The following is a 21348-nucleotide window of genomic DNA, read 5'->3' on the forward strand; positions in this document are numbered from 1 at the left end:
AAGTGAGCTGCAGTTTCTGTGTTTGCGCGTGTGTGTGGGGGTGAGAGCATGCAGCGCCACTGATCTGCTCTGCTGCATTGCAGCACGTCCTGCCCATCCCGAGGTCGCCGTCGTCCTCCGCCAGGGCAGTCTTCCAAGGTCGCAGCAGGTCAATCCTCCCCATCTGCATACCCTGCCGACACAAGGGTAAATCTATAAACACCACACCAAATCTGTCGGCTGTTAGAGCAATGGGACACCAGTAAGAACCAGAGCCGGAGATAACTGTACTCAGGCTGCGTGGCTGCAATAATCTATCAACATGGAGATCAGACATGTAATCTACCCAGATGACCGGTCGATCAACTGGGAAAACCTATCAACACAAGATAAACTACTGCAGCACACACGTTCTACATGCAAATGCAAGCAGCTGGAGTCAGATATGGTGACACTTTGACTTGAGAGCTGTCATGTGGAATTTATTGTCAGTCCGTGGAAGATGAGAACTTTTATGAGACTCGTCAATAAGCATGTGGAGCCAAGGCTTTATGACCAAAAATGTCCTAATACGTCATGAAACAAGGATGTTATCGCTCCATATGTCATTGACTGAGATAACATGTAAGAAAATAGAAATAAATATTTTTTAGTGCGTTGAAATGCACATTCTAAAAAAACAGACACACCACAGAATGTGTTTCTGCATGTGCACGCAGTAAACACAAACACAGTCCTTGGTAGAGTGACTGTGTTACTGTGAAGGACAAATCTAAGTTCAAGGGCAGAATCAGACAAATTAAATATTTTCTTGCACTGCTGTTAGGGCTGGGAATCATTTAAAAAAATTACAATACCAGTACCCTTAAACTGATACCCACACTAAGAAGAGTACTTCATTGGATATATTTATCTTGAATGGAGTGGTGCATAGTATAGCCATACTTTTAAACATTTTCGTGGTTTCTTGGCATGCTGGACAGCACTCTCAACAGTACCAGGACAAACCCAAAGGAATCACATTGCTGAAGTTACTTATTGATTGGTTTAATGACAGAGTTAAACCACTTTGGTGTTGTTGTGAATTTGTTGGGACTATTTATTGGCTTGGTATTGGATGTTAGCTACTAGCACTGTTAAAGCTTCTCCTAACCACCACACCTTGAATTGACTGTTTGCTGAAAGGAGAGAGGCTCTGGAGATGGCGGCAACAGAAAGTGTGCTGATCCGGCAGGGAGTAAGGACAGTCCAAAATCAGATCCCCTGCACAAAGGGTTTAAATACAGGTATCCTTTGACGGGAGATGTTTCAATATTACTTGGTACAGTTATTGTAGTCGATACCCTAAAAGGTGTTGAGTATCGATACCCAGCCTCTAACTGCTGCAGATACAAGTAATTAGACAGTCTAAAAAAGTATGACTGACACTGTATTTTCATGGCATATAGCACTATCAACCAGTACCACAATAACCTCATAGCATCCGCGTTAGCTTGCTCAACTTCTCACCCTCTTCTTTGTGCAGCTGCAAATGTTGGAGCAGGAAGTTGTTGCATCTTTGTTTGCAATTTTCGTTCCACCAGTTTTGCATATTGCATTTTTGGCAATCCCGTAGTTGTTTTTTTACATAGATGAAATAATCTTTCGGTATCAGTTTTTCTAAATGGTGCCCAGAAATGTAACCTTAGTTCCTCATTGTTTCACTCTTGCAAATTGATTGGATACAGTGGGATTGTTCAAACAAAGTTCATCTGGGGCATTATGGCCAACTTGCTGGAAATGAATAGCATTAGCTGTCTAATTAATCAAATGCATTGATTCATGGCATACTTTTTAAATAACATACTTTTGAAATGTTTGGGCTTGGGGGAAAGTATCAAATATTTAAGTTAAAAGGCTGAAGTTCAAGTGAATTCACAAGTCATTGGTGTTAAAGTTTAAGTTGAGTTGTGAGTTGTTTTTGATTTTGTCAAGTCGAGTCCAAAGTCGTCACATTTTAGACTCAAGTCTGACTCAAGCCCAAATGACTCCAGTTGACAGTTAGTTGTAGTGTTACGTAGTATAAAAATCACTATACCTGTTCTTATCATCTTATAAGAAAACACTGGCGAATTAGGTTTCAGTCATACATGTTAATATTGTTGACGAGTATTTAGCAAATGTGGACATAAGTGATGCTGTCAGAGGGATGCATTTCCACTTAGAAGTTAATGTTTCTCTTCTACTAGCATTAACTCTCTTCTTATCTATGAACAGAGCCCAGCATTAGAGAGTGGACTGTGGCCCGTTTCCAGTGCTCTAAAAAGGAATCCCCTTCAACTGCAACTACAATAAAGAAGAGGAAGCCTCTATCAATACTCCAGAAACAACAAGCACTGACCCCCTCAGCAGACATCACAATTGCACTTTCATCCAAACTTCTGGCGATTTTTGGGAGTATGCTGGAAAGGTGCCTATTATTTTGCTACATGCATCATATTTTGGCTGTTGAAGAACTCCTAAGATTTTTGACTCCCTCTCAGAAACGCTTTGTTGGATCCTTTCTAATCACTACAGACTCCCTTAATTGCTCCATTTTCTCAACAGTTTTCTCACCTCCGTGCCCTGAGCTTATCACTCTCACAAAAGCTTTCTCAGAACTTGGCATACTTCTTCCCGAAGAGAAATTGCAGCTTTATCTTCATGGAGTTTCATAGAGAATATCTTTATCTCCTAGCCGAGAGAAGCCCCAAACGCCAGCTACTAGACCCATAACTGCCCAAGAGAGACCTTTTCTGTTTGACCTTTGAACCAAAGCAGCAGATGTCCCTGCTCTCTGTGATAGTTGTTCAAAATGAAATGTGTCTGCAGCAAAACTTTAAGTCTACTTGAAAATCCCTCCTTCTGCAATGACTTCATCACTCAATCTGGAGACATTTGAACAACATTGTCTTTCTCAAGTTTTGGGGGAGGGGTTATAAAGGGAGATGGCTTACTTCTAGTTGGCCTTCAGAGGTTGAATCTCTCGAATCAGAGTCCCACTCTCCTTTGTCTGTGCTCCCCACCCTAACTTTTAAGTAGGTTTGTCTAACCCGGGAGATAATATCTATATGATTGTCTTAGTGCTCATGTTTCTTGCCCGGTCAATCTTATTTAGTGATCTCATCAATTAGTCACTGGTGAGTACAATGTTATAGTCGCACATTGGAATGACGGCCAAAACTGTGACAACATTAATGAAAGGGATTAAACGTAACTATCGACGTTGTAATTACTTAAACTACCCTTTAATTAACTTTGTCCACCTACACAAGTGAACCTGAGACTTTGTTTACTGTACGTCAATAGGTTCATAATCCCACGTCTATTTAGTACCTTAGGCTGTTTTCACGACTGTTAGTATGTTTTCCTACAAAAAGTAATGCAATAAATTTTCATACCTATCCAATGTAATCATGACCCAGTAATTTTTGCAAACCCACATATTTGGAAGGCTGAGCTCACGTTATGAATGCACTGATGGGAGTCAAAAAGGAAATGGTCCTGAGCGGTTCCTGTAAGTAGGCATGTTGGGGAGGTAGATGGATGACAAAACACAGGACGTTCCCTGGAAGACCAGTGCTCAGGACCATGTGAACTGTGAGTAATTTTAGGGTACGTTGTCACCATATTTTTTCCCCTAGGGTTAGAAAACCTATCCCCAACCCTAAGTCCTCACCATGTTTCTTTTACTAAATCCAATCAAAATGACTTTAATTGCCTAAAGCAACCTCTGTAACATTTATTTAAATATTATTTAATTGAATGGCTTTGCATTATGTGCGTAATGTCCGTGGAGCACTAATTTGTAGAAAATCCTATGAACCTCTGTATGGACAGAAGCTGAATACCTCCTTCCCACATTGTCCCCATGAAAAAAGCTTGCTTATACAAAACACCTGCATTTGCCAGTTCTCCAGTTTCTAATATCATTGAAAAGAGTAAGAATTTTGGTATAGATCAAACAAAGCACCTTGGGAAATGCAGTGTGTGACAGCTGCCTGACTTGCCTTCTGACCATGTCTCTTGCCCGATGTGGCTTCAGGGAGCTGTTTGACAAGGAGTGGCTTGTTGTACAAATACTCAACCTCAGCTCATCTGCCAGGATGTTTGGGATTTTATTACATTCATGCAGCAGCAGGATTTGAACGGGGCTATCAATGATTTATCATCTCGATACAACGGAAACAAACAAATAGATCCCTGATGAATTTACTGTAACACAGCAAAGTCTCAAATTCCCCTCACATGAAAGAACCTAATTTATTTATGTAAATGGGTGGCATCCCAGTGAGCTCCCATGTGTAAAATGTAAACCACGTCAGACAGGCCAGTATGGGGCCAGGAAGGAAAAACATCTAGCAGGTATGAAATTCTCCCTGCACGCTTGGTTCTCTGGAGACAGAGAGAGATGACGAGCAACCTTAATCTACGCTGATTTGAATACACGCACACATGCATGAAATTTGAACATTTATTTTGAGTTTCCAAAAGACTCACAAAAGGTCTACATCCTCTCAGTGAAAACAAGAAATACTTGTCTTCACAATGCTGCATCTGCATCAAAGTGAGGAAACAAAGTGCCTCATCTGCATTCGGTTGATGATCATACTTTGCAAAAACATAACTTCTTTGTGATCACAGCCAAACACTGTGCTGTAAACACAGCATCAACACGGCCCGGCAGTCTCACAACAAAGTGTGTTTAAATTCTCACCCCATGTAGGTCACCGCCGAATCACGTCAATGCTACATGCGTCTTAGGCTCGTTTGCTAATGACCCATCTCTACTACAATAGGAGTTAATTACATCCTCTAATGACTTCACACACTAAGGCTAATGGCCAACAAAGATAACAGATCTCTCATTACTTGTCCCATATCTTGGCTTGAATAGGGGACTTAAACAATGAAACAAACGTCATCGAGGGGACACTTGCCATATTTATATGGGTCCTGCTAGAAAGAGACACTAATGTCTTCAAATCTGTCATGCAGCTGGTACCTTTAAAAAAATATATTTTTACCAGTGAGGTAAGTGTGCTTTTTGATGTGACCAGCACTTCATTGGGGTTGCATGAGACAACCAAGCAAATGCCCTAATCCATTTTCAAGGTAATAACCTGCAGAGTAGTGCTCTTTGGAAAAATGCATCATATTCATCAAACTAAAAAGCACTCACATACCCTACAAGCACATGTCTACCAAAATTTTACATTTGTTGTTTTATTAATAGAAAAGTTGATCTAGGTTTAAATATCCATCACAATCTACATGACAAACAATCATGCTACATTCATTGATGGCAGAATTTTTTCACTGCAAAATACCTATCCTTCAGTATCTGGTATTATTAGCATGAATTATGCACAATGTAAAGTAAGTATAATGTGTAACATGACCACTTGTGACCATTTATGTTTATGCTGCTGCAGCACCATCTACAGTATAGATATAATACAAACATATTGTGCATGATTGCTGGGACTTCACGTCACCTTCATTTTGTTGAAATTTCACATTTCAGTTACAGTTACAGTTACACCAGTAAGTGCCACCTAGAAAAATGTTAGCACAAATAACCCAGAAATTGCATTCAATATCATAATAAATACCTATTGGCTATGTAATTCCAAGTATATATTACACATCAAATCAGGTGGAAATAAATCCCATATTTCTATGGAAAGTGTGCCCAAAATGTCTGAAAAACTCCCACGAATATCAACCACATTGGCATTGAACGATGCACTGAGTTGAAGCACATGATCAGTCTTGAGAAATATCTGCAAGTGAATGATGAAAGATTTTAATTTTTTTAAAGGGGAAAAAGGAAGACATGGTTAATTTCAATCTCTGTGCACTGAACTTTGAACCAGCTTTTGTGAAGTTTGAATGTGCACAAAATTGCATTCAGACTGACTGGTCCATAGTAGGACCTTCCATGTAACTGTCTTAGAGGCAGCCCATCAGGGTGGCAAGCTGCAGGAAGTATAACTATTGTTTCAATAAAACTATCCAACCCATAAAGGATACTGAGGCAATGAGGCAGCACACTGACTCATGTTATGGGTTCTGGCGACTCAATTTAACTGACATGCTGATAGACAGATGAGTAGATTGATGGATGTGCAAAGACTCTGTGCCAGAAAGCATTCATTCTGTTTGCAGTTGCAATCTGTGTGTAATTAGCATCTGATTTAGTAAAGGGATCATGTAATTATGCAATCACAGACTGGTACTGCCTGCTTTGTGTGTGCCAGTAAAGGGTAGGTGCAGCTCAGTGGTAGAATTTATGTGAAAACTGCTTCTTTCTTCCAATTTCCCCAAGACTTTTTGTGATGTGCTCACTGTGAATGCTGTCAGTGAAATTTTGTTGTTGAATAAAAGTCAATTAAATTTCTTCTTTCATACCAATATCCCTGTGCAATCTGGCAGTACCTTTTGAAGATGGAGTATTTTCCACACAAAATGACCCTTGCAAATTGAGTGAACCTTTGTGGATTTTCTGTCAGCAGGCAAGATGTATAATCATGCATTCTCATACCTCAGTATCTGCATTTAGATTTTGTTAGTTTTTATCTTACCTGATCATTTCTGGTCGCTGTTGGTATTTCTGCCATTGTTTCTACGTTCTTTCTCCACTCATTTCTTTTTCCTTTGTTTAGTTTTTTCTTTTGTCTCCTGAGTGGGTGAACAGAGTCAGGAATGGTGACGTGAGATTTTAACATTAACACAATGCTGATGTGCAGTGACAGCAGCGGAGGCAGGCAAAGGTAGGAGCTGAACTCAGAGAGAGAGACCTGGGTCTGACTCATCGAGACAGGGGTGAGAGTGAGAGACCGGACCCTTACGCCAACCTCCCACATGAAAGTGCTGCAACTTCTGTGACCACTTGTCTACATCCTTTCTACTACTGCATCTCTTTGTTTTAATTTTTTCTTTGTTTTGCAGTTTCATGCAGTCAAGTGTTCACTTTCTTAGTCCCAAAAAGCAATATCTCTATCATTATTCATTTCAGTAAGTGCCCACTCAAATCTGATTACTCTTGATGTGACAGCCCAATTACAGCTGACTATGCTAATGGACAACACAGACAGGGACATCAAAGAATTGCTGTTTGTCTGCTTGTATTCCTTTGTCTTTTCTCTTTCTGGTGGCAGTGGTGTTTGTTGACAATGAATACATGGATATGGTTAAACAAAGAAACATTTTCATTTCAAGTAATGCTGGACAAATTAGCACTTTGTGATTTAAAACCAGTTCCACAACAAATGTTTTTTTATTGCTGCATAAGTTACAACTCAACACAACACATACTGGCACTGTGCTGACACTGCTAATGGCCTTACCTGGTCAACAAGGAGTTTCACGGCTTAAAATAAAGCTGCTTTCTCAACAGGACCATAAACACATTGCACTGTTGGGTCAACGTTACTAGCGGTAATTGCCAAATGAGTGGTGCTACTAACCATATTGCTCCTCCAGGTGGTTGCACAGTGCAGTAAAATAAAAATGAACAAATTTAACCTTTAGACCAACAAGTATAACAAGTCAAAAATATGCTCAGTGGTTAACCAGTTAATGGTCTGACATCCCTAGTTAGCTCCAAATGGCAGACCATAGACTAGTGGTTGGTGTTGCTTGCAATCAATAGCGCTGCTCATGATTATTTGGACAGGTGTTTGGGCAGGAACTTGATACCACAGAGATTGATACTGTCACTCCTGACTTTGGCTCCAAATGATGTCACCAACTCAACATGGCAGTGGCTGTATCCGCAATATCTTGGCTTCAGATGCATTGTCCATCTTTACATAGAGTCTACGTGGCAGACAGATAAAGATGAACATAGTGGGACCTTTAACAGCTAAATAGTAAGATATTTTCCTCTTGAGTTGGAGGAGACCAAAAACAGAGTAATAAGTGGATGGTGGACTTACAACTATCAGGTGGAAAGAAACAAAACTCTGCATGAACGCTAATGTTGCTCTGTATTATAAGGTGATAATATATCAAAGGTGGGTTGACATATTGAGCCTGTTTCTGCGGCTCCTGGGGTGCCAAAGAATCAGTTAATGCAGATTTAATAACCTAGTTAGAGCACCATGTCTTAACAGCACTTTCAGCTGCTTTAAATTCAAATTTAATTTCCATTTTTAACAATTTAATACTAGTCTACATGTCTTTAGGGTAGCAAAAGAGCTAAATACAAAAGCAACACATTTGTTCTTTCACCATTTCTCGGGAAAATGTTCTTTTTGACAAGGACATCGAAGTGTGCTGCATGCATTTGGTTGAATTGCATACACTGGATATACTATTTAGTAAAATCTGTGAGTATGTGGTAGAATATGCTAACAGTTTAGACCACAGATTAGAGAGCGTACCTATAATTACTTTGGGTGAAATGTATGCCACTGCTGGATAATAGTTACCTAGTGTTGCAGTGTAATTTGACACACACTTAGGGTAGAATATAATCATAAGTGTGCTGCCAGGGCCAACACACAAATGGATGGACTGTAACATTCATAGCTGTGAGCAGTTTAAAGTCTCCACACCAGCTGATGTCTGTATCTATAGAATCTTAGAGAAAACTGAGGCACCAGAGAACACCCACATTCAAACCACATCATGCTCGTTGTTACAAAATAACTTTTCCAAAAGTTAACTAGGACAGAGCAGGCAGAGAGAGCCGCAGCTGGACTCAAAGCTGGAGGAAGTGGATTTGAATTCACTGCACTGCTGGGAGGCATACCATGTATTGGATTCACAAACAGCACCTGGTACAACGACAAATTTGAATTCTCCGATGAGGGAGGAACGCCTTTGGTTGATGATTTGCTGCTTAATCGCCTACAGATCATTCAGATATTGGAGCAAAAACACATCAGCAAATTTGAATTTCTAATGTCTAACATTATGGCTCTCAATCTATCTCTGTCAAAGATCAAATTAATAGAAGGCTGTCCCTACCAGAGGAATGGCGCCAGCAATAAGCTGTCCAACTCAGCCTCACGCTCACACATGCTCACAATCTAATTATCATTTGACCCAGTATGACACGAACATTTGACGACCAAGCTGTAGCTAGATGTGTCCAGCTTTCACTTCAAAGAGACGATGCTTTGGTTGCCCCCTGATAATGGTGACTGCCTCTCTGACTAATGATCAGCTTAAATTGGTTTAAATTATCTCTCCTGATTTGAATATTAGAAATTTATCACTTGATGGGTAAGTAACACAATAAGACTTCGACGCACAACTTAACATTTCTGCAGTGTGCCATTGTGTGAGGTTAGCAAAGTTTAATCTCCCCCGTAGAAAGGAAATCTATGGACAAAACCAATGGGGTGCAATTTCAGCACCTCTTTTCACAATGATCAGACACAAGGGTGCACTCATGCAAGCACACACACACACACACACACACACACACACACACACACACACACACACACACACAGACACACAGACACACAATCGCACACACCAAGAAGATGAGGGTGAGAAATAAAGGGCCATCTTAGATCGTTTCACTATATTAGTTTAGCTACGGGGCTTGAAATAAAGGATGAGATGGCTCCTTGGGGATATTTTTGATGACTTTGTCCCCTCCTGTTCTTTACCACACTGACATTCCCAGTCCCCCTTTTTTTCTGTGGTTTTATTATCACTTTAAAAATAGCCAAGCCCCAACAACCATCTGCAGAAGCAGACTGCTGCCGTGCTGTGAGACAAAGGAGATGCATTTGCAAGAGCAAATATAGGGAGTGAGAGGGGATTGCACATCCAAGCATTTGACAGAAATATAATTTTAAATGATCATGAAAACATAAATTAAATAATAAATAGTTAAATTACTCTGTAATCTCTGCAAAATGATGTTTTTAGAGCTGTAATGGATTAAAAGCTGAGTCAGTTCACAATGAATCAAAAGGATTATCATTCACCTCATGCTGGTGGTAGCTCATGCTAATAGAGTGATGTAGGAATAAGTCACTCATTTCTGAAATCCAGAAAAAGACACTTTGGTTTCTTTAGAGCCAGAGGTGACCATATTTGGATGAGAGGCTGGAGCTGTGGAGGAGTGAGGGGTGGATCTAACCGAGAAGCTGAGGACACTATCACGAAGAGTGGCCAAGCTCTTAATTTATGTGCCACTATATGTTAGATTTTGGTTTTGTTTGGACCCCAAACTGGAGACTGATGCAGGTTGGTATGTATAAAAAGAGTTTATTTTACACAAGAAAAACAAAGGAGCTGCAACGGAGTCAGGGAGCTGGCTGACTAACCCTTACCCTAGAATAATTTCCCGCAAAGGCTGAACACATGGATAAACTCACGCAGTGAAGACACTAAGGCTGAAACAGCAAGGCACACAGGAGTACCTGAGCACACAGAAAAAACCCCCCGCTAAGTACAAAAAAATCACAAGCAAACCAGAAATCCTACAAAACTGGCAGCTTAAATGCCAAAAAACACTCAAAAATCACTGAGGGAACATATAAAGTACAGAGAGCACTACTGAATTATATAGAATTATCTAGCAGAGTAGTGGGGTGAAGAGAAAAGTTATATAGGCAGGTTGATGAGCTGAGTGGAGACAGGAGTGCCTCGTCTGTTGCCCTTGGAGGAGTAGCCACACCCTCTGCCACACACACACCTTGCTGGAGAAAGAGAAGAGAAAGAGAAAGGTGATAGAGAGATATACATACAAAACCACAACTAAAGCAGAATCATCACACTTTAAGCCTTAATAAAATGTAAATGAATTATATATATTATAAAAAAAAAATCACCAGTTGCCACAGTTGCAATGGGAAATTACAGAGACTAAAATCGTATTTGTACCAGGCTTGAAACATGTTTAATTCTACTTTAAAGTTTTGCATTTTCACATGTAGTCTATGGGGATACTCACTTCTGGCACCAGCCTCATGTGGTCGTTTGAAGGCCTGCAGTTTTTAGCATTTTAGTGTTGGCTTCATTTTCAGCCCCAGAGGTTGTCTCTTGGCCGAATCCAGTGGAAAAATCCCAATCGCTTTTTTGTCAAAGCAATCAGGGCAATTTTAACTTTGGGATGGCATCCAAAAAAATGCAATACCGATCATACATCAGTTTGAGGTGGGAGGGCAAAAGGACCGGATGAGATTCCTTCTCAATGTTCCAATATGATAAAAGATGCTCTGAAGTTGGATTAGAAAATGCACTGATATGAGCGTGTGCACCTCACTCAGCATACACACACAAATACAATAATCTGTTAATCTGCATGCACGTCAATATGCCATTAGTGTCGTTTGAAAGGAGAGGGAATAGGTATCATTCCTATGAGACCATCAGGCCGGCAAAGGCTTTAGACAGATTTGTTTGGGCTAATCCCTTCCGATGGTGGAGAGACTCTGAGACAGAGAAGGAAAGAGAGTTGGAGAGAATGAATAGTGGGCACGGAGGAGACTCAAAGAGGCAGAATGAGTGCAGAATGTGAGTTTGGAGGAGATAAAACGGGCGGGCCCTGGTGAGGGAAACATTGAGATAAATCAGTGAGCCTTGCAGAAGGAGCATGGAGGAGAGACAACACAGGGTTTTATTTTGGTGGTTTATTTTCCACATACTGCCAGTGGTGCCCCAGAAATTCTTCACAGAGGTTACTATATAGAGCCACTGAAAATCTTGGGGTGGCACCAAAACCAAAAGCCATATCTAAATTTCAGAAATTTGATTATGGTAGTGAGGTATATAGGCTAGTTGACAGCTATGTCACTATGGAGACTGAAAGACTCACATGCTGATATACTTTGGTTTCTTTATTATTACTAATTATTGATGTGAATTGACTGATGAAGCTACAATTCACATTTTAAGTTCTACAACTATCCTGTTTAAATATGGACATGTTAGGCAATTCATATTTTCCACCAAATTTTGCAGGTTTTTTAAACAAAGGAAAGCCCATTAAATAGGTAACAGACTTCTGTCACATTGCCTATTGACCAGAGCTGTGTAAAATCACATTTATTCCATAAACTAGTGTAACAAAGAGCTCAAAACAAAAGCTCTGTGTTTGTACTGAGACATGGCACAGGATGACACACAACGGATGAAGAAAAAGGAAAGTAATTAATGCCTTTCCTCAGCTGTATTCTGTCAAACCAGATCTATTCTTGTCCAGTCTAGTCAAGTCTGTTAATGTGAGGCTACTCTGAGGAGCCAACGCTGGGAGGAAACATCGTTGAGTGTAAAACAGTGCGGATGGTGTGAAACAGTGGATGACGTGTGAGGAGCTTTGGGACAAGAATCAGAGAGCCAGAGACAGGCTGGAACAGCCATCCTGCTGCCCAGCAGGCCTCGGCCTCATTAGAATCAGCAGCAGTTTGGTTCTGAGTGTGTGTGTGTGTGTGTGTGTGTGTGTGTGTGTGTGTGTGTGAGTGTGTGTGAGAGAGAGAGAGAGAGAGAGAGGGAGAGAGAGAGTGTTTGCTTGCACTAGCTGGGAGGCCCAGTGGGCAGGAGCAGATGCTTCATCCTCACGCTCAAACTCCCCCAATAGAGTGTGTTATCTCTGTCTGAGTTAGGCTTTTTGCTTGCCTCGACTCTTTCTGCGTTTCACTCACACTTGGCCTCTTAACCTCTGACACTCGGATATATAGACAGTATATATTATTCTTTCATACTGCAGAACTAAGATCTTACCATCCTTCCCGTCTGATCAATGGTGTTGTTGGTACAAATAAATATGAAGAAAATGCGGCCATCTCCTCCCTAAAGCTCTGCTTTACTGCTCTGTCTATAATAAACTACAGATTATTAATGTCTTACTTTACTTTAATGATTTAAAGCAAAACAGTGTTATCGCTGTTCTCATCTAGGTCACATTATTCCAATTTTTTGCACCGCATTCTGTGTGTATTTTGTTTTTTGACACTTTCTTGCACTTCATTATTTCAAAAACACAATTCTATGGCGTGCCTTACTTTGCCACATCCATCTGTATTTCCCCTGGATCCTCACAGCAGAGGGTTATGCACTGGCACTGACCCATGATAATATGGCCGCACTCCAAAGCAGAGCCAAACTGTGATGATCTTTGCCCTCATACGAGCGGCTCTGACATCACAGCGACCTGATTGGCTTAACGCGTGTGGTCATGCGGTTGACAAGAGACAAGGTGCTATTTTTAAAAGCTCAGCATTGAAAGATGCTGTGTATTTGTTTGGACATTTGACGTGTTTGGCTGTTTCCTTCAGATCCGCCCTCTTCTGCTGTGATTTCATTGGTACAAACTGATAGAGTTTTAACGCAGGCTACTGTTGGGATGGCAGTGTTGGTCTGTGGGTTCACCACTTTGGTACAGATTGATATATCTTAATGACCATGTGATGGATTGCCTTGGAATTTTGTACAGACATGCATGGTCACCAGAGGATGAATCTTGTGGACTTTGGTGATTCCCAAACTTTACCTCTGGCACCACAATCAGTGTTTTTTTTTTTTTTTACAGTGTTGTATCGCAACATTTTCTTGACAGAAACGGCAAAATTTAATTTATTTTATAAAGGCAATCATAGTTCCCAAATAATCTGTTCTAATGTTTGTTATTCATGCTGTGAATATAACAATATCTACAAAATAGAAAATGTGTGCCCTACCAACTTTGGTTATCCCTTTATATTTCCTCTAGGAGATGAAGTCGACATTTGAAAAAAAAGATTGGAATATCTAAACCAATATTAGATTAATTGCTGTAAAATTTGGTGAACGCATTCATGGTCCCCAGATGACAATTTGTAATAACTTTGATTCCCGATCTAGTGCCATCATCAAATATTCAAAATTTGATTTAATTTTTAGGGTTTATTACCAGATACCTGCACTCATAACATTTGCATAAGCCAGCAGTTTTTTCTGCACACATTAAACTAAAACAGTGAACATCGAAAAGAACTGCTTAATATCAACATGGTAGCATTATTAGCATTATATCATGAGCATTTACCTTATGTAAAGCTTTACAGAGCCATAATTACATTTATAGATAACTCTAAGCGCATCCATATGCTCCTTTGATTGTCCCATTTTCTGAGATGGGATGTCTTTCTTCCCACTGCAATGCGGTTATGAGCATTTAAACAATTACATCGACAGCTGTAATGAAGCAGTTTTGTCCCAGATTTGTACTGCACCAGTACATTCCCTAAAAACCACTAAAATATTACTTTAGACTAATGCTAAGGAAAAACTTCTCTAACTAATCTAGGTCACTGCACGCAGTCAGCAACTGATGGTTACAAATCCATGCAATACATGAATTAATAAAAAGGGTCTTACCAAACAGTTACTTCCTTTTTCCACCACATTTCTGTGTAGGCTATATGACGTTAAAGTAGTCAAGTCGTGAAACAAAATTCTCGCCAACTTTCCAAGTTGTTGTTTTGACTTGAGGGGGCATTCACATGAAGTTTCCCTTGTTGGGAAATATTTCTGTGATTGATCCAACACCACATGTGTGTCAATGAAGTTAGCGACCAACTGCTTGCTACTTGGTTGATATAAATCTGTCTCCATCACTTCGGACACATTTTAGTTTTTTTTAAATCAAGAGATTTCAAATCAGGACAGGGTGGAAACAAGCTTCAGCCACAGGGGAGGTGTGTCAAAACCACATTGTGCCTGCTGTGCAACATTGTGGACAAACCTCAAACCTCATCTTGATCAAGGCAACACCAATCCCCATGCAATCCCTGTCATAGAAAAACTTGTGTGCATGCATCATAGGGCTCTGATCACAGTTGCTCACAGTATGGCGCCTCGCTGTTAGGCAGCTGTCTTGACAACAACAATGCCCCAAGTGAGACATGTGCTCGAAAACAAAGTTTGTTGGGCAACATAGTTTCAAGGGGTTCTTTCCCGGTCGAAACTTCTATTTATTCCTGTGGGTGTCATGTTGATTGACACTAAGCAGAGAGTGACATGATGTTGACACTGATAACACTCAACTAGGCACTATGAAATAATATCAAAACAGGGAAGCTTTGACATAATGAATCTGAGGAAAGACTGATAGAAACTAATACAAATACTTGATACTAGATATGATCAGCACAATGTTAAAAGAACAGTTTTATCCATCAACCTCGCAACAGTTGATGCCATTTCAACCAGTCCATCTGCGCAACCCTTCAATTTTGTCCAATCAATGTAACTTTTCCACAAATTTGATCAATAATTAGATCAATTATCGTAGTTTCCCCAACCTAACAGTCCCCTACATAACACCAATTACTCACGTCCTTGTTTCTGGCAAGGCTATTCAAAGAAGGCTTGTACACACTCTCTTGACCACATGGGATCTACGGGGTATGACACATGTGCAGTGTGCCTGGAGCTGCAATGATGGAAGGTTACAGCAGACAGCACTAGAAATAAAGAGTCTGCCAGCAGATTTTCCCCCAACACTGTCATCCTTGTCTATTTATTATGTTTTAGGTATCCTCCTACATCAGCAAATGCACATGGATGACACAGCATGTGGTTGTGTGCAGACAACATGAGCTCCAACATGGACCGTCAACAAATGCACATGCTGGCACGGAGAGTTAGGATTAAACATAAGAGGCACATGGCCAGATATAAAAAAGTAATATCACATTCAGACAGGAAGCAAACAGGAAGCTCCTGCATGTAAGTCAGTTGTTTGTGGGATCCATCCACCACCCCATCCACCCACCTTATAGGTGCACTCATGTTCCTTATATTACATTGTTACAGGCAACATTACAACCTGATGCTGCCATGTTTCAAGCTTCTTTCAAGCTGTGCCTGACAGAAGTTTTTGGGTATGCTTAAATGGATGGCAGCTGCATGTTTTCATGTAGAAAGGGTTGTTTATGGTTTTTTAGTAAGGGTCTTTTCAACAACTGCAGAATCGTAATTCTTACCCAAATCTTTTTAAATACATGTTGACCTTAGGCTGACTGTGGACGCCTCAGTAAAACAAATCAATCATGCCCATGTTCTGTGATAGTGGAACAGCTATTGAGCTTGAGCTTGAGCTGCTTTTGGAAAATGCAGATCAGATTTTACTGCATGTTTTTTTTACTCCAATGATATGCGCAATGATGCTGCAACATCTCCCCTTTTTAACCTCCTTAGTTACTGGTGTTAAGATGTTGACGTGTAACATGAACGTCTCACAATTAACAACAAAAATTACTGCTAAAGACCATGCAAGTCAAATCCCTGATGTTCTGCATGAAACTGAGGGTAAGTATTCTGCAATATGTGCAATTTTGTGGTGGAAAACAAACCACAGTGATTGACAAACACCTTTCTGCTGTGGAGAATGGCTGCAGCATGTGGGTAATATACAAGACAAATCACCATGACAGAGGCTGTTGCATTCAGATCTACTGAAAGAATCAAGGTGAGTTAGATTAAATATGCATGGATAGTAATAATATAAATCACAAACTCAGAACATTGCAGTTTTATTTGCAACAAGTTGCCATTAATTTTTTGTGAATTACACATCTATCTATCTATCTATCTATCTATCTATCTATCTATCTATCTATCTATCACATGCATACATGTACATAGTACACACATACAGTACTTGGGCCGTGCCCCAGATTGCCCATTATGTCTGCCGTCTCGTCCTTGTCTCTGCTCATCTTGCTGCCTCCTGTTATCTCCAAAAAGAAGCTCTATCATTTTGTCTGAGTAGCAGTGTCAACAACCAGGCTAAATGGCCTTTTCCAGGACCCATTTGGCTCTCCATCGATTAAAGACCCTGCCACCCTGATGGGCGATAGTTGCAAGGGGAGACGGGGGGATATGTCACAGAGGAAGCCCAGTGATGGAGTGACTCGGCATGGGCAGAAACTCGGGTGGGGTAGATGGAGACAGTAGCAAGAGGAGGACCACTGAACCTCGACACCAGTAAATATTGGATGGAAGCTGTTTACGAACCTGTCGGAGAGCAGTATTGATTTCCCCTTGTGTCCAGTCTAAAGAGGTAAACAAGAGAATAGGACTAACATACAGTGCCATGCCGATGAGTCCCTGTGAATCAATGCATGAGGGAAAAGTACATTGTTCCTTCACCTGGAAGTAGACAGCAGAGCTTTAACTCATGTGGATGACACTTTTATTTCCGGTGACAACTGTTTTATTTTGACATCTGTGCCTGCGTCTTCAGCAGCTTCCTACTGAACATCTATCAAATAAAGATGAAGCCATAAGCATTAGCCTGGAAACAAATTGAATGAACAGCATTGGAAACCACGATGTGACCTTCACTTCTGGGGTCAAATGGCAAAGGTCACATTATGTCATCATGACAGCATACTTTAGGCAATGATAGAGCAGAGCATTAAGAGCTTTAAATCGTTAAATGTTTCCAGCATGAATCAGCTTTGAAAGGGGTGGACAAGCATTTGTGAAAATACTTAATCAAATTATCATCTTTCTGTCTTGAATTATACTGGGGTAGAATGTCATCATTTCAAATTTTGTGTGACATTTTTCTTTCTTGACAAAAGGTTTCCGCTAGGATTTACAATGTGGCCTATTTAGTTTATGGCCAGCATCACAAGCCCCAAGCCATATATTTTTTTCTTTTTTGGTGAATACACGTATTAATTTTCATTTTGAGAATTAGATTAGGCGATCGATACCCCCTCATATCCAGCCCCTCCCCATTCCAAAGTCTACTGCTGTTTTTGCAGCAATTTCAGCGTAAGATCCTGACACCAAAAAGTTACCTTTCACGACTATATAATTCACTGCAGTGTAATTTCACCATGTGCTTTTGTTGACATCACAGCCGTGGCATCCCAGAACATCAACAGCAGATGCAGAAGGATACCTAGAGTGTAATATGTGTGCAGATGTCCACTACAAAGGAGTGATTTGTGATGACTTGGAATCATAAATGCCAAATTTGCCAAAGACGTTATTTTCTGCATAATCCAAAATCCAGTGGATTGGCTATGCTAACTTCTCAGTTTGTCTACAAAAGACTATCATCCCTGCTACACTTTATAGTGCTGGTTGCTTTGCAAACTCACTGTGATGGCCCAGGGGAAATGATGCACCTGGCTGTTGTTCGTCAATTGTAACAGCACCCAAAAACCACAAGTTGTGTTTTTACACTCCTGTTGACTTAAGAATTAAATAAAGAGGATACAACCTGTTTGTCAGCTCTAAAAGTGCTGGTAGGCATAGTTTTTTCAACTTCGGACAGAGATAGTTGTTAATTGATTGATGAAAAGAAATGTTTCCTCTGAGTGCCTATTTAATTTATATTCCTCACAATATGGATTTTTCAGAGGACACTGGACCCAAATTCCATTTCCCTGGCAGGGAAATGTGCCAGATTGTAAAGCAAGACCTGAACAGCAGTTTGATATATTTATGCAGAAAATATAGTGGAGGGAAGTGATTACTAACAAGGCTTCGGTTTCCATATGAGCGTAATGTTTGAATACACAGTTTGACTCTTTGAATATACAGAGTGCATCTTGTACAGGATAGTGCCTGCCTGTTTCTCCTCAGAGAGCCAAGTCTGGAGGGTCTGCAAAAACAGGCCAAGCTGCTCTTAAAATGGCCACCGGGGTCTTGAAATTTATCACACCACCTGCACACTAGTAAAAAGAGATCATTTGCTCCCCTCCCCTCCATACATAAACTGCTGCCTCATTCCAGGGGGCATAGCATTTATCATGGCACACTTTCTGCCTTCTTCATCCCAGAGATGGTGTTGTGTAGTAACAACAAAATTTATCGCTCTGTTTTATGCATCAGTACAGATGTCTTGTCGGACAGGAGTCACTGCGGTGGCTAATTGTAAAATGTCAGTTGCGGTTAGCGTCAGATTTGCATAAATACACACAGGTCGGGTATGTTGACCTGGGGGCATAGAGGTGAGGGAAATCAGAAAACATGCTTTAGTTTGGAGGCTTTGGATCAAGCAACAGTTCTGTCACTGAAACAAATCGCAGCAGACAGGCTATCTTAAAAGAACACAAAGCATATCACAATACCAATCCTGTAGGTTCAAAAACCAGCTGTCTGTTCATGTTTGTCCATACGTCCCCTCTAGTGTCTATGAATGGAGGGTGGACTTTTGTAAATGAGGCCCTTGCCGCAATGTTTTGCAGTAATGCTGATATTCAGCAAAGCTTGGGTTGAAGCGTGTCAGCCTCGGTTTAGCTCACACGTTATCCTGGAGGATTTTGCTCGAGGAAGAAACTCTGAGCGGCTGAAGACAAGAGAGCTCTCCAGCTGCAGCCGCACTCGCTGCTGATAGTCCTTTAAATAGAAGTACTTGTAGGGTTGTTTTAGACAAAAGTGGGCCTTGACATGGTGTTGTGTGTGAGGACACACACACACAAGCACACACTCAAACACACCCTCAAATCAATAGCCTGATTGAATTTGGTTCTCCCCTTCTTGCTCCCCGGGGGTCCTGTTGATTGGGCCTGGCAATATGGTGTGTGCGTAACAGAAAAAAAAATGAGTGTGTTTCTTTCATTGCACACACTGCAAAGTAGAGACAGTGATGTGCATTCTGAGACGTCTCTCCCCACAGCAAAAATCAAGGCAAAAACGTTCATCCATCCATCTTGGCAAATTGTTTCCCGTAAGGCCCAAAACTGGTCGCTCAGCCCTGTCAGGAAGTCAGTAACAGTCAAGCAGAGGAAATCGCCCACAGCTGATGTATTCAGTTAATCTGGTAATTTATTGCGATTCAGAAGGAGCTGTGAGTCAATGCATGATTAGTTGGCTGTGCATCAGCTCTGTCCTCTACAAAACTCTCACACTGAGGAAATGTTCTGTCAGTGTTTGGAAACCATTGTGATACAAGTAAAAACGCTAACAGCCATCACTCCAGTGACATTTTTCTTGTTAATGTGCAGGTGTGTTCAGACAAAATGCAAATTAACTTTTCTAGGATTACAACAAAAATTATTTTCATTGTCAGTTATTCTTTTAAATTATTTCATCCATTAATGGACTAATTGTTGTATATATGAAATGTCAGAATATTGTGAAAAATGACAGTGTTTTCCAAAACCCAACATTTGTCAAAGTTAACAGACAGAAAACCTAAGAACATGACTCAGAGGGCAGAAGAACAAGGCAGGGAGCGACATACTTGGATACAAAGAGATCCAGGCAGTTAAAACAGTAACAATGGGTAGGGCTAAGGATAAATCCAAATAATACAGGCAGGGTCGAAATTTTGATCAAAATCACAAAGCAGATTTGCGACACTGGAAAGCTAAGGCATGGGGCACAAAGACAAGCAGAGAGCTAGTTAAAGAGCACCAGTAGCTCGACTGGGGAGTTAACGAGGAACAGGAGAGAGATGATCAGCAGGTGGAGGGAATCTACTAAGGAGAGAGCGGGCAGTGGGAGGGTAAGAAATAACAGCACACAGTGTACAAACAAACCAAATGAAAACAGAAAATGAATGATGAATGAACAAGGTGTACTACAATTTAATATACTGAATATAATAATAATGAAGATAAAATCCTAGTCAGACAATAGCTGATGGATTCTGAGTTTGTATTTCAACCAATGCATTACACCTCTCCATTTGGTCACTAAAATATGATTGATCTACCACAAGCAGAAACCAAATCAAAGTTTTACCAACATTTTGTTCCATCACTTACAGATTTTGCATATTAATGCATCATTTATTTGTAGAGATTAGTTGGCAATAAATTTAATGGCTGACAACTAATCCATGAATCGTTGCAGCTCTGGATTTTTCGGCTTACGTTACTCACGCTTATATGACAGCTGGAGTGTTTTTAATGCAGTAAAAAATAGCTTTTTATAGAACTTACCATGTGGCCCTATGGCTTTGTCCACTTTTCTTTGCATGTCTTTTTTGTTCTGTCTCAGTACAGTACTGAAGTTGAGTTGTAGTGATCCTGATCCTGTTCTCAATTTCTGATTTTATGAGACATCAGGAGGATCTCAATGCTTATAGACTTTTGCCCAGACCCAGTGCAAATTTGTGTCTTGTTGTGTTTTTGCATTGACTTTATGAGCAACTGCACCGTGCAAAAGAATTTTCTCCGCATTTGGTCTGAACATACCTCAAGAGAATGTGCGGTTTTGGGAGGCATCAGTTAAATATGACACGCACGCTTATCATCTTTTATAATAAATACAACCAATGGTACTGATTTTTCATTAGACCACACTGACATGCTTTATAACCAAATATTTGACAAATGTGCAGTGCTTGTCAAGATGAGCCTATTGCTATAACCACTGTAATGAGTTCAATTTGGAGGCTGAATATTTTTAATAGCTCATAACCGT

This window comes from Plectropomus leopardus, chromosome 3 (genome assembly GCF_026936395.1).
Source record: "Plectropomus leopardus strain MGB_pleo_1.0 chromosome 3, ASM2693639v1, whole genome shotgun sequence".
Taxonomy (NCBI): Eukaryota; Metazoa; Chordata; class Actinopteri; order Perciformes; family Serranidae; genus Plectropomus; species Plectropomus leopardus.